This window comes from Sus scrofa, chromosome 10 (assembly GCF_054392235.1).
Source record: "Sus scrofa isolate SSC_HxYL_T2T_F1_AM1 chromosome 10, Sscrofa_HxYL_maternal_Yorkshire_Landrace_v2.0, whole genome shotgun sequence".
Lineage (NCBI taxonomy): Eukaryota > Metazoa > Chordata > Mammalia > Artiodactyla > Suidae > Sus > Sus scrofa.
Window position 1 is genome coordinate 58,721,862 of NC_139392.1, and position 12,753 is coordinate 58,734,614.

General features: G+C 58.1%; 1 protein-coding gene across 5 annotated transcripts in view; it reads left to right on the plus strand.

Moving 5' to 3' along the window:
- The first annotated feature begins 2,045 nt into the window (after positions 1 to 2,045).
- The window catches only part of CNTFR (ciliary neurotrophic factor receptor), a 40,105-nt gene continuing 29,397 nt past the window's right edge, over positions 2,046 to 12,753 (plus strand). For 2 of the 5 annotated variants that reach the window (XM_003130672.7, XM_084979873.1), the window contains exons 1-2: positions 2,488 to 2,645; positions 10,224 to 10,337. The gene's annotated coding sequence lies outside the window, so the exon portion shown is untranslated. Of the gene's footprint in view, positions 2,224 to 2,487; positions 2,646 to 10,223; positions 10,338 to 12,753 lie in introns of those variants that run through there. The other 3 variants (XM_003482804.5, XM_084979874.1, XM_084979872.1) reach the window with 2 other exon arrangements.

The following is a 12,753-nucleotide window of genomic DNA, read 5'->3' on the forward strand; positions in this document are numbered from 1 at the left end:
GCAAGAGCTTTGAACATCCACTTTGCCCCCGAGAAAGTGGGGTCCAGGAGGGTTCAACAGGGAGGCTGAGAAAGCTCGGAAGCTCGTGTGCAGCTAGGGCACTGGAGCCAGCAGGAGCGGGAACCCATGAATAATCTGTTGCCCTAGCTCAGATGCAAGGACAGTCGCTTCTGGGCCAGGCAGTAGCCGTGAGAGGGAGAGGGGTGGCTGCTCCGTAGGTGGGTAGGTGGGCGCTGCCTCTTTGTGGGAGCCGCAGCATGAGGGGAAACGCGCGTCTCGCACAGCCCGCCAGGTGTCGCTGCGGCCCCAGGGAAGCGGGCGCGGCCGCTGGGTACTGAGCCGAGAGAAGCTGCAGATCGACTGACGCCCGGGATCCTGTCCGACGTGCGCCTCTGGTCCCCGCTAATTCTGACACACCGACTTGTCCCGCCTCTGGACCCCCATTGCTCCGCGAAGGCCCTGCCCCAGCACCCGCGGACTTGGGCACTGCTCACGGCAGTCCCAGCGTCCCCAGGTGGAGAGGAGATGCTGGTCGGGGCGGAACTCCCCACTGCTCTCAACCTGGCAGAAAGAGGCTGAGTCCAGGACACTGGAGGATCCGGAGGTCAAGTCCGCGCACCAGTGACCGGCAGATCTCGACGCCTGTTGGCGCCTCGATGAGGGGGGGGGGGCACCCCCGGTCCCAGCACCTAACCTCTCTCAGGCCTAGTTTCGGCGCGTTCGCGGGTGGGGTGTGTAATTCCGCCCCACCCTCATTTCGAGGCACGTCTCAACTCCTTCCTGGTGCCCACCACCTTGTCCTTGCCCGCGGCCGGGGTACTTGGAGGCTCCGAGCCCAAGAGGCTGGATAAAGAAATCTGTGGATGGGGGTGAGCTGGATCTCAGCTGGGCGTCCACTACTTCTCTATGTGTTCTTAAGCCCCAGCTGGCCTTCTCTGAGCCCCAGCCCCGGCTGACCCCCGCCGGGTGCACTGAGAGGGATTCTGCAGCCACGGAAGTGAAAGTGAAAAGCCTGGGCAGTGGCGGGAAGAAGGTTTTTCCTCTGCATTGGGAGTCCCTGAGGCATTTGTTGGGAAAGGGCCCGGGCGCTCTGGGCAGCTTACTGGGGAAGGGTGTGAGGAAGCAGCGAGATATTTCCTTCCCACCCCCTCCCCTCCCCCAGCCCTTGCGCAGCTCCCGGGAGGGGCCAGGCGCAGGGATTATGGGTCAAAGGTCAGGTGAAAAATTCGTGGGGTGGGGATAGGGGTGGGCCACTGGTTCTCCGCCTCTGGCATTCACCCTTTCAATATTGCGCTCTCCCTTGGCCTCAGAAGAAGTCGGGTTGTCTAACCTTAATCCCCCATGTTGTCGCCAGACCGGAGGCCTGGGGGCGAGTGAAGCGAGCACACCCGCCCCTCAAAGGCCCAGGCTGCAAAAAGGAAAGCTCTAGGGGCGAACCTCCAGCGCCAAACTCTGGCCCTCGCGCTCTGGCACTGCCCGTCTAGGCATAGAGGGCGCACCCTCCCTACGCCCCGCAATCCCGGTGGAGGTCTCTCCCGAGGCCGTGGGTCCGGGGCGGAGGGAGGAGGTGAAGAAGGACAGGGTAGCAGTGGTGTGTCACTGGAGACTTGGTGGGAGGTGAGGGTCTTGGTTCCCAGTCTGGTCCATCCAGGGTCTCGGGGGCAAATAGCCCCCTTCCCTCCGCTCAAGGGGTGTGAATGTCTGTGACTGGGAGGAGGGGTCACTGCTGGGGGCGGTAGGACCACGGGAGGGACGGAGACGGCTGGCCGTCCCTGCCCAAAGTGGGGCCTGGGGGCTCGGGCTCTCCTTCTTCTCACAGAGATGCCAGCGGGAGGACCCCGAGAGTTGGCCCTGGGTATGCCAGGGAGTCGGTCGGTGCGAGGCAGCCTGGGCCTGAACGTGTGGGAGTGTGCACAGCGGAGACCTGGCCGAGGCTGAGTGAGAGAGTGAGTGTGAATGAGCGACCCCGGGGAGGTTGAGTGCGCGCCCAGCGGCCCTGGGGGATCCCGCGGAGTGGGTGTGGGTGTGGGTGCGCGCGCGTTTTTGAGACCCGCGGTCAGGGCTGCGCGTGAAGCGCGGGGACCACGGCCGTCTGGAGGGCGTTCCCGAGGAAGGGCGACTGCGAGCGGGCCACGCGTGCCAGTGCGGGCGAGTGTGCCCGCGGGGGGAGGGTGCGTGCCAGCGCGAGGCCAGTGGGAGTGGGGGCTCACAGGCCTGCGCAGGGTGAGTGTGCCCGCGCGAGTGGGGCCGCGCGTGCCGGGCGCGGGAGCGTGCCACAGCGGAGGCGCGCGGGGGCCGTGGCCGGGAGGGGGTCGTGGCGCGCGGCCGCGGAGGCGGGGGAGACAAGGCGGGAGGGGGAGGGGAGCGAGGGCGCGCGCGGCCGAGCGGGCGCCCGCGGTCACATGGGCGAGGGAAGGAGGGAGGGAGCGCGCGAGGGAGGGAGGAGGATGGGGGGGTTAAAGCCTCCGAGCGCCGAGGAGCCGGTGCAGAGCGGGCGGCGGCGGCGGCAGCGGAGGCGGCGGCTCCAGCCGGCGCGGCGCGGGGCTCGGGGCTCGGCGGCGGGATCCGGCAGCAGTGGTAGCTCCGCGCTCCCTGCCGGGGCGGTCGAAGGGCGACGTGTGGAGCCCCGGCGGTCCGAGGGCGCGGTGAGTACCCTGCACGGACCGCGCGCGGCCGGACCTTCAAACCCTCGGGCTGACCGACAGACCCGCGGCCCTCGTGCGCGCGGGAAGAGGGAGGGGACATGAGTGGGCCCGAGACCGGGGTGGAGGGGGACAGGAAAGTTCACGGGAAACTTTACGCGTAAACTCGGGGGCGGGGGCGCTGGAGAAGCGGCCCCCCACGTCCGGGCGCGCCGCGGGTTGGGCGTGGTGGTGGTGGTGGTGGTGGTGGGGGCGGACAGTCGGCCGGCGGGAGGTGGCAGGGGCCGATTGCCCTCTCCTCCCAGTTCTCCCTCACCCCTCGGCAGCGCGCGCAGGGTCTGGGAAAATTCCGGAGCTGGGGGGTCGCAGTGACCCCCGCGCGCCCAGAGGCGGCTTCCTTCTCCAGCAGGAATCTGGACTTCAAATAGCCCAGGGGTGTGAACGGACGGTTGCGCGTCTGCCAGTGTCTGTGTGTCCGTGTGAATCCGCGCGTGTGTGTGTGTGCGCGCGCGTGTGTGCCGGCGTGAGGCTGTCTGTGGTTCCCTCGTGAGTCCGCCTGGATGTGTGTCCATTTAGTGGGTTTCCGCCGGTATCTCTTTGTAAGCCCTCCTGTGTTGTGTGTCCATGTGAGTCCGCTTGTGGTCTCTCCCCGTCTCTTTGTGAGTCTGCCGTTGTGTGTCTCCTCTAGTGCGGCTCGCCAAGAGCCGGCCTGGGTGTCCCTGTGTTGCTCAGAGTAGTGTATCTCCCTGTGCGTGGGGGCTGGGCCGCAGGGAGGTCACCAGACGGACAGCTCTCCTCCCCGGCTCCTCGCCTCTCCTCCCGCGTCTAGCTCTCGCTCTCGCCCGTTCCCTTGGCCCCCACCCCCCTTCAGTAGCTTCAGGCGGGCAGGACTATTTCACGCCTTGTTGAAAATTCAGGATTTTCTTTCTCTTTCCGTCTAGTCTTTCTCTCTGAGAAGCGTCTGTGTGTGTCTGTGGCTGGCAGCTTGTCTGCAGCATTGGGTGTGTGTTTGCGTGCCGCTGTAGGAGTGCGTGTCTGCAACACTAGTTGTTTTGCTTGTAATACTTGGTATATTTGTGTGTCACTGAGGATGTGCGTGTGGCGGTAATCACTGAGGTGGTGGGAGTATGAAGTGCCGGCTGTGTTTGTGCATCTATAATTGCAGTTTGTCCAGGGGGTCTTGACTCTGGATGTGATGGTGTACCAGTGCCTATGTGGGGATGATGGGGCTTGAACAATTGAATAGTCCTCTGGCTGTAGGCTAACCAGGGCTTGGTGGGTGCAGGGGGCTGTGTCTCAATGAACTATGCATCCCTGCTCCACGGCCATAACCCACACAAATCCTGTGGACTGGTTCTTAGGGTTCCTGGTCAGGATTGGTGACATGGAGCTAAGGTTCACACTCCAGCTGGGACCCTGAGCCTTATATGAAGAGTGGGAGTTTAAAGTTCACATTCAAGACTTCTATGGGCTCTGGAATTCATACTCAGCTTCACACTGGGACGCTTACACTCATATGGGCTTACACTCAGAATTACACCAGGACAACGGACTTGCACTCAGATTCACACTTATGTTCTGGCTCAAACCTAGGTCCACATTTCTGTCCTGAGGCTCATAGACAAACATTGTGACCTAGAGCCCATTCTCAGAACTCACTGGGGTCCTAGGACTCACACTAAGAACTTGGAGCTTTCTCAGATCACACTCAGACTCTGGAGCTCACACTTAGAGTCACATTAAGATTAAGGGCTCAGACTCACATGGGGAGCCTGGGGCTCACATTTGGACTCAAGGACTCACATAGCACACTGGGGTTCATATACTTACGCTCACGTCTTGGAGCTCACCCTCAGATTCACATTGGGACTCCAGTGCACACACATAAGATTCTCACTTCTGATCTGGGATCACCAGTATGCACACATAAAGACCACAGTGCTCACACTCAGACTCACATGGAGGCCAGGGGCTCACATTCAGAGGAACACTAGGACTCTAATGCTTGTCCTGACTTGTTGGGCAATCCTGGGGCTCATAGTTGGACTCACACTCTGTCCTGGGGCTTATAGTCACATGCACACTAGGACCAATGCTCACCCTCAAACCTATACTTCCATCCTTGGAGGTCACATTTAGATTGACATCCCTGGAAATGACAGTAGATACTCATCCATCCTGGGCTTATGCTCAGACTCATACTAGGGCCCTAGTGCTCATGCTCAGACTCATGCTTCCATCTTGAGGCTTTCATATTCACAGGGAAGCCCTGGGGTTCACACTTGGACTCACACTTAGTTACACTTCCATCCTGGGGCTCACATTCAAACCCATGTTAGGATTGTGTGTTCACACTCCTAGTGGAACTTAGAACTCATAGTCAGACACACCCATGCTTCCTTTGGTTTATGGTGTGTTTTAGGGCAATTGGGTCAGGAACAGAGACTGTTAACAAGATCTCTGCCCTCTAAAAGTGGGGCCGAGATGAGACACATGTTTGGTCACATCCCTCACTTGGGCTGTGGGTTGATGGAGAGGGTAGTGGGAAACCGACCAAGTTAAACTTTTCTGCCTTTTCTTCCAGGATACTAGGCTCTTGGCAGGAAGGTCTGAGTGGCTTTTTGGTAGAGAGGTGATATGTACCCATGTGTCCCCCTTAAATAATTTGGAGGGGAGCAGATGTGGGGGAACAAGACTCATGTCCTCCTAAGACGCCCGTCCCTATCCTAGTCATCCTTGGATGGGAGCAGGGTGAAGACTGCCTGGGTGAGCGGTCGACCTCTGGCTCCTTTGGCCTTTCCACGATGGTGAATCTTTTGTTCTAAGGGAGATGGTCGCCCCAGGTTTGCAGTGAGAAGGTGGCTGGAGGGGAAGGCTGGACTGGATGTCACCCTCTTCTCTTTTCTCTGCCCTTGCTCGAAAGGGGTAGGACCAAGTTATGTTCCGTCTCACAGTGTCTTCTGAAATGCCTCTAGAGTCCTTGTCCTGTCTCTGGGGTAAGCCCAGGGATCTCCACTTTGCTTCCCAGTAGAGCAGTAGCCATGGGGTGGGGGTAGGGGGTCAGCTGGGCCAGGTCGCAACCAACCTTAGGACTCTACTTGCCTTGAAGACACAGCCCCAGGCTTTACCCGCCCTCCCACTGTGGGGACCAGTGGGTGGGGCTGCTGAGGTGCACCAGCACCCCTTGGGAGCCCGTGGAGTAAGGACCTGGCCCTCAGGCTCAGAAGCCTAGGCTGTAACTGCTCCCTGTCCCAGAGGGGGACACGTGCTCTCCAGCCCCCCTGTGGGGGTGGGGGGCTTGGAGGCAGGCGCCCTGCTCTGCCCCCCCATGGCGAGTTGAAGTGTAAATGAATCGGAAACAGATGGAGCGTGTTTTCTTTGAAATGCAGATGGATGGGGGGGAACCATGTGTGCCTGGTTGGAGGGGTGGGGGGTCCCAGAGAACTAGGAGACTGAGAAGAGAGAGCTGACCCCTCCTCCAGACCCACCATGGGGTGGGGGCAGCGGGGGAGACCTCAGCTGTGTAAACTCCTTTGGCCCTGGGTGACCACACCCACCCAGGCTTGGGCTTCCTGTGGGGAGGGGCTGGGGAGGCCAGTGAGCCCTGTGGGCCGAGCCTGCTGAGGTCATCACCCCCCTTTACCTCTGCAGAGGGCGAAGAGAGCCCCCAAGGCACAGAGCCATGCTGGGTTAGAGAGGTCTCTGGGGATCAAGGGGTGGGAGGAGGAGCTGGGGCAGATGTGGGGGAAAAGGGAGACCCTGCTGCGGAGGGGAACCAGCTCCCAGAAGCTGGGGCTAGACCTCCAGCGGCAGGCACTGAAGTTGGACTATGGTGGTGACTTCCGGGCAGTGCTGGGGTTTCCGAATGGACTGCAGAGTCCTCAGTCCTGCGGGAGGTCAGCTTGCCCACCATCCACTCCCTGTGCGTTCTCTTTGCGGTCCTCAACAAGGCTGCAGAAGTGATGCCCATGAACTCTGGGCCCAAGGGGCTGGGTCTGCTGTGCTCATCACCCACCCGTGCCAGCCCCTGGCACAGGCCAGGTACACAGTAGGAGGGCAGTGCTGAGTAAACAATTCATCTTTTCTTCTCCTGCCAGACTGAGGACTGTTGTGGGCAGGACCATGTCTCCAACTCCCAGGCACAGTGCCTGGCAGGGAGGGATTAGGTGCTTAAGAAATGTTGAGGAAGAGACATTGACTGGGACAGACCCCTGGGGAGAGGGACTCTCTGAGGTTTGTGGCCTGAGATGCAACAGCCTCTCAAAGGTCCTCAAAGTGATTTGCAGGCTAGACTCGAGGAAGGACTTCCCTGCATTCAGGGAAGGAGTGCAGAGAATAGGCAGCTTCTTCCTTGGAAAAGTCTGGACTGCAGGAGACTGGGGCAAGGCAATGCTCCCCCCCCAGCTTCTGTGGCAGAGGTCAGAGGTCACCTCTGGATTTTTCAGAAGGCGGGAAAGTCCTTTTCTCTGCACATGGTGATGAGCATGTGTCCCTTGCTCTCTCTAGGTCCGCATTTTTTGGACCCTAGCTAAGGCAGTGGACTCCCTCGCTGAGCCTTTGAGGCTGGGCTCTAAGGTTGTTTAGCCGCTGTGGGCACCACGGACTGTCTGTATTGGTTATTAATGTCTGTCTGAGAACACAGGGTTCGGATCCTAAAAATACTCTGTCCAGCCAGGGCTTAGGAGTTGCCAGTGTGGGCTGGCATAGCAGTGGCTGCCTCTTGATGGGATGGATACAGAGCTAAGAGAGGCTGGGAGAGTGAGTGTGGGGACACTGAGGCAGCATGGGTGGGAGAGGGACAGAGACAGAGGTTTTGTTTTACATGGAACAAAGATTTATGAAATAGGGGTGCCAGTCAAATTATGGCGACATTGAAGGTGACCTGTTATCTTACACTGCAGAGAATTCCCTTCTCAGAGTCTGGAGATACATCTGATATCAGACATTACAAATCAAGTAGTCAGTAGTAACCATTTCAAGTCCAGCTTCGGGATGTTCCCCAAAAAGTGTGTGGCGGAGAAAAAACTCTTCCCCAAGTAGCCTTTCCTGAGCACTGCCTCCCTTTTACCTTCTAGAGCCCTTCCTTGCCCCCCACGTCCTGGTGAGATTCCTTCACACCCCTATCTATGGGTCCCCACCTCACTTCTGACCCCCAGGCCTCTGCGTAGCCCCTCCCCCTCAGGAGAAGGGAACCGCACGTGGTCCCCCCAAGGTAATAACAGTCTAGCCTGAGGGCAGATGTCGTGTGACCTTGGCCCGTGAGCTGACCTCTCTGGGCCCCTCCATGAAATCGCAGGATTGGGGGGCTGGGCCCTGGCCCAGGCCCGGAGAGAAGGCGGTTTTGGCACCCATCCAGGTCCCTGACGTCAATGACTCTCCAAATAATGGAATCAATATTGGGGGGGGGGCAAGCGTGAACCAGGCCCCAGCGATTAGAAACAGATCAGCACAAACCCGCAGCTGATTCTGATAGAGCTGCCTTGGAGAGCGAGGGTGGGAGGCCTGGAAGGAGGTGGACCTGGGGGGGCTCAGGAATGGAGGCGGAGCCACCGAGTGTCCAAAGCCCAAGAGTACACAGTGGGCAGAGGCTGTGGGGCTGCCTGAGTTGGAATGGTGGGGCAGGAAGAGGGGGGCTCTCCCGGTCCCTTCCTCCTTCCAGCCTGTGGGGGTCCAAGGCTGGGGAAAGTTTGCGAATGGAGACTTCTTTCTGCCAGGGAGTGATCCAGAGTGGGTGGGGGGAGTTCAGAGCTCATCTCTGCATCCCAGACCTGGGCCTCCGGGCCACATTAGGGGTCAGAGGTGATACTCAGGGAAGGGGAGAGTTCTGAGTGACACCTAAGGGAGATGACCTTTTGCTTGGCGGTGCTGGGCATTAACCAAGCTAGAGAAGTGGACCTGCCCCCTCAGGTAGGGACTCTGACCTCCTCCACCAGCCCATGCCCTCTCAGCCTCCTAGAAGGCAGCAGGTGAGGGTGGAGGGGGCCAGGGGGTCCACAGGGGGCTGGCCTGGCGGCAGCTGACAAAAAACAGGAAGAAGGGCTGGGGGAGCGGCTGTAATTATGGGGCATTTATTATTAATCAGATGAAATTGCTGGAAGCAGCTGGTGTAATGTGCGTAGTGATACAGACTCTGCATGCACCCCCCCCAACACAGGCACATGCGAATGCACACTTACACACATACCGCACACAGCCTGAGTCTGGTTTGCCTTCACAGTTTTATTCCTGTGAAGGTTGGATGGCTCTATCTGTGTCTGTGCCTGTGTATGTTGGTGCGCATCTGTTTTTACAGGTCAGCTCGTACCCTCCTCTCCCTCTGTCTCCTTTTCCCACTCTCTGTCATTCTCTGGTCCAGTGTGTCTGTCTCTGTCTTCCTGTTTAGGGGCCTATCTCTTGGGGTGTCCATATCTGTTACCACCAGCCAGCCTGTCTCTAACACCTTGTCTTAGCTTCTGGCCACCTCTCCTTGGCTGGTGGTATCTCTGCCTCTCTAGCCATAATTGGATGACATGGAGTATGTGTCATCTTGCGGATGTGTTTAGGCACCTGATCGTGCCTTTGGCAGACACATCTGGGACTTGTTCTACAGTTAGACCCTGAGAATCTTCTGGGGTCTTGCAGAAGTCGAGGGCGCTGTTAAATCCTGAGCACAAGTGACTTTCAAAATAGCCAAGTACACCACCAGCTGTCTTATCAGCTGCTAGCCATGTGACTTTGGGCAAGGTGCTTTTGCTCCCTGAGCCTCAGTTTTCTCATCAGCAAAATGGAAATGGGATTACCTCTGAAGGTTGTTTTGATGATTCAGTGCAAAACTGTATGTTAAGTACTTAATGATGGTGTCTGGCTCATCAAGGACCCTGAACAAGTGTTAACTGTTACTGTTATCATTGGGAAAGGCACTATACTGGCGGGACAGAGATCCGCAGAGGCAAAGTGGTCTAGCAGAAAGTTTTGGGGACTAGATTTGCACTCAAATCTGTGCCCTGCAATTGATCAACTATGTGGTCTTGGGCAAGTTAACTTCCCTGAATCTCAATTTTTTTCTGCTGTCAAATGGGAATAATAATAGAACCGACCTCTTGGAGAAGCCATGAAGATTAAATGACGAAGGCTTATAAGGTGCCTAATAGTCCCTGGCACATAACAGATGCTCAATAAGTCATAAAGGTGAGGAGGAGAAGAAGATGGTATGATGGTGGGTGTTTGTGCCTTGCCAGCAGCCACATGTCTCTGGGTGAGTGTGCACGTGAGGATGTGTGTGATGTGGGGCTGCTTGTGACTGTGAACTGGTTGTGTGGGGATTTTGGATCGTCTGTGGTTGTGTATCTATGTGTAGGGTCAGGCCACTGGCTTTTGGCCTCCCTTTGTCCCTGAACCTAAAGGGACAGAGCCTCAAAGAACTGCAAAGAGTACTGCAGGGAGTCTGGGCCACTCCTAACTTTTTTCCTTCTAGACTCTTAGTTGCTGCATGCCTCAGTCTTGCCTTCTCACAGTGTGGTTGTGGGTATGAAATGAGCTCTGAGCTGGACTAAGGTCTCTGGCTCCTCCATGGGCTCTGATTTGTGCCCTTTGCCCTTCTAGAAACCAGCCTTGTCATAGCATCCTGCCCCCTTGGTTTTGGAAGTCTTGGGAAGAGTTTGGTCTGGAGGAGGAGGAGGACATTGATGTGCTCGGTGTGCGGCCAGTGGTGAAGAGGTAGGTCCTGGGGACCCAGTGGGGGCAGGTCAGTTTCGGAGCACTAGGCAAGTGTGGTGGGGCTGGAGGTCTGGGGATGTGAGTGATGGAGGGCCTGAGACCCCTTCCTTCTCTTCCCTCATCTTTCCTCCTGAGGCTTTTCCTGCCCCCGGGACAGGTCTACAAATGGGAAGAGACTTCCCCACGGTCACATTGGCAAGGGCAAAGCCAGGTCAGAAAACTGGGTTCTGCTTTCAGGGGGCTGAATCCCCGATGTGGGAGTCTGTTTCTGTGTCATTGTCAGCCCCCAAAGCATCTCTGTGACTTGACTGGGGGGGAACAGCTGGGCCTGGAGGAGATAGGACAGAGGGTCAGAAAGTCCAAAATCTTCTGGGGCCAGCCTGGGGGCTGGGCCTGACTCTCCCCGCCTTTCATTCAGGCCGGGCCAGGCCCCCGGATTGGCAGCCCCCGGGGTTGGGGGGGGGTGTCCAAGCAATCGAGGCGCTGGAGCGGAACGGAAGGGCCTATTGTCCAAAACCCGCCAGAGGCCCACAAAGGCCGGCTAGGCTTTTCATCTCAGCTCCCAAACAGACTGGCCATTTTCCCGGCCCAGGAGTGTGGGGGGGGGGGTGGGGGGGGGGTCTGACCCTTCAGAACTAGGAATGGGGTGTCGTGGAGGGTGGGGTGGGGTATCCCAGGCCCACAACAGGGCCATAAAAGGGACTTAAATGGAGCTGGGGTTGTGAAGAGGAGGAAGGGAGGCTCCAGAAGGCTGTGGAGAGTTAAGCTTCCATCTCATTGTTCCCAGAGGACCTAAGGACTTGGAGTAGGGGATCTGCTAGAAGTTCAGATTTACACAATAATAGGGGGCACACCTGGGAGGAGCCTGATGGCTGAGTGGGAAAGCTGCCTGAACCGTGAGGAGGCCGTAATCCTCCCCCCAGGTTAGGGACATCTTAGGGAGATGGGACTGGGATCCGAGAAGAGAAGGCTAGTGGTCAGGCAAGAGAATGGGCTCCCTGCAGCAGGAGGGACTGAGGCCAGACAGCAGGAAGGACTTTCTGCCAATGAACAGTAGCTCAGATGCCCTGACCCTGTCCCTGGGGATCCCCGAGGATCACAGAGAGCAGGGGAGCTGGAGAACAGCCCCCACCCCCACCCCCAGGGTTAAGGCTGAGGCAGCTTCTGCGGGGGCAGAGAGGGAGGCCGAGAGGAAGGACTTGGCAGTTCTGTCCACCCTCCCCCAGCAGCACCTCCAGCACCACTTTCAAAACAGCTTTTTAATTTAAGAAAGTGGATGAAAAAGTGTTTTTGGAAATAAAAGATATGTGCTGTCTCCCAGGCTAGCACTCAGCCTTTGCAGAACACCTCTCTCTGGCTTGCTCCTCGCTGTCGGTGGCTCCTTTCCTCTCTCTGTGTGTCTGTCTCTTTTTTGTTTGTTTGTTTCTGTTCTCTGTCCCCCAGCTTCCCCTTGGCCTCCCCCCACCCCACCCCCCGCCTCCCCTCCCCCAGTTCAGCCTCCCTGGGAGTGTCATCCTCAGTGTCTTATTTCCACTTCTCTGCATCTCTGTCTCTCCTCTCCCAGTCTCTCTCTTCCGGGGCTTGTCTCTCTCTCCTAATTTGTCTCTGTCTCCCAGCCTGTCTCAATCTCTGTCTCCCTTCCCCCCCTCCTTTCTCCCCCAACCCCTGCTCTAAATGGGTCTATTTAAAACACCCAACGCTGCCAAGTCAGAAAAGCGTCTCCTGATAAAGCGCATTAGGCGGAGGGAGGGAGGAGGAGGGAGGAGGGAGCGGCGGGCGGATGGATTGATCCAAGCCCGTAACCCCATTAATCAGGCATCGTGGATCCCCCTCCCTCCCCCAGCTTCAACCCCTTCAGAGCTAAAAGCCCCTTAAATATTTATCACCCCTCCCCCATGGGGGCAAGGGGAGGGGTGTGTGGCCCTTGGTGTGAGCATCCCCAGCTGCGTGTCCCCCCCACCCCGTTTGAGTACACATGTGTGCATGTGCTCCTGTGTGCATGCATGGGTGTGCACACCTGACAGGACCCGGCCTTAACTGCCAGCTTGTCGTCCCCCCACCCCCACCCTGCCTCTTCTGAGTGGCCTGGTTCCCTGAGCAGCCCCTGGGGACCTTAGGAGTCTGGCTTGGCTCCTGCCCCTCCTGAAGGATTGGGCAATGCAGAATAGGGAGTCCTGGGGGTTAGCTGGGGGTCCTCATGCCCCCCAAAGTGCAGGACTGGAGGACTGAGTGGCATTGCGCTGGCATTCTCGGGGGGGGGGGGGCGGGAAAGTGAGCTGGAGTTCAGTGTTCAGATTCCTCCAAATTCTCAGTGCAAGCAATAACTTGAGGAATAGAGTTGGGGACTCCAGGCTCCTAAGGTGCAGGAAGGTCATTCGGAAGGCAGGCGGAAGTGCCCCCTTTCTCCTCAGAGGGC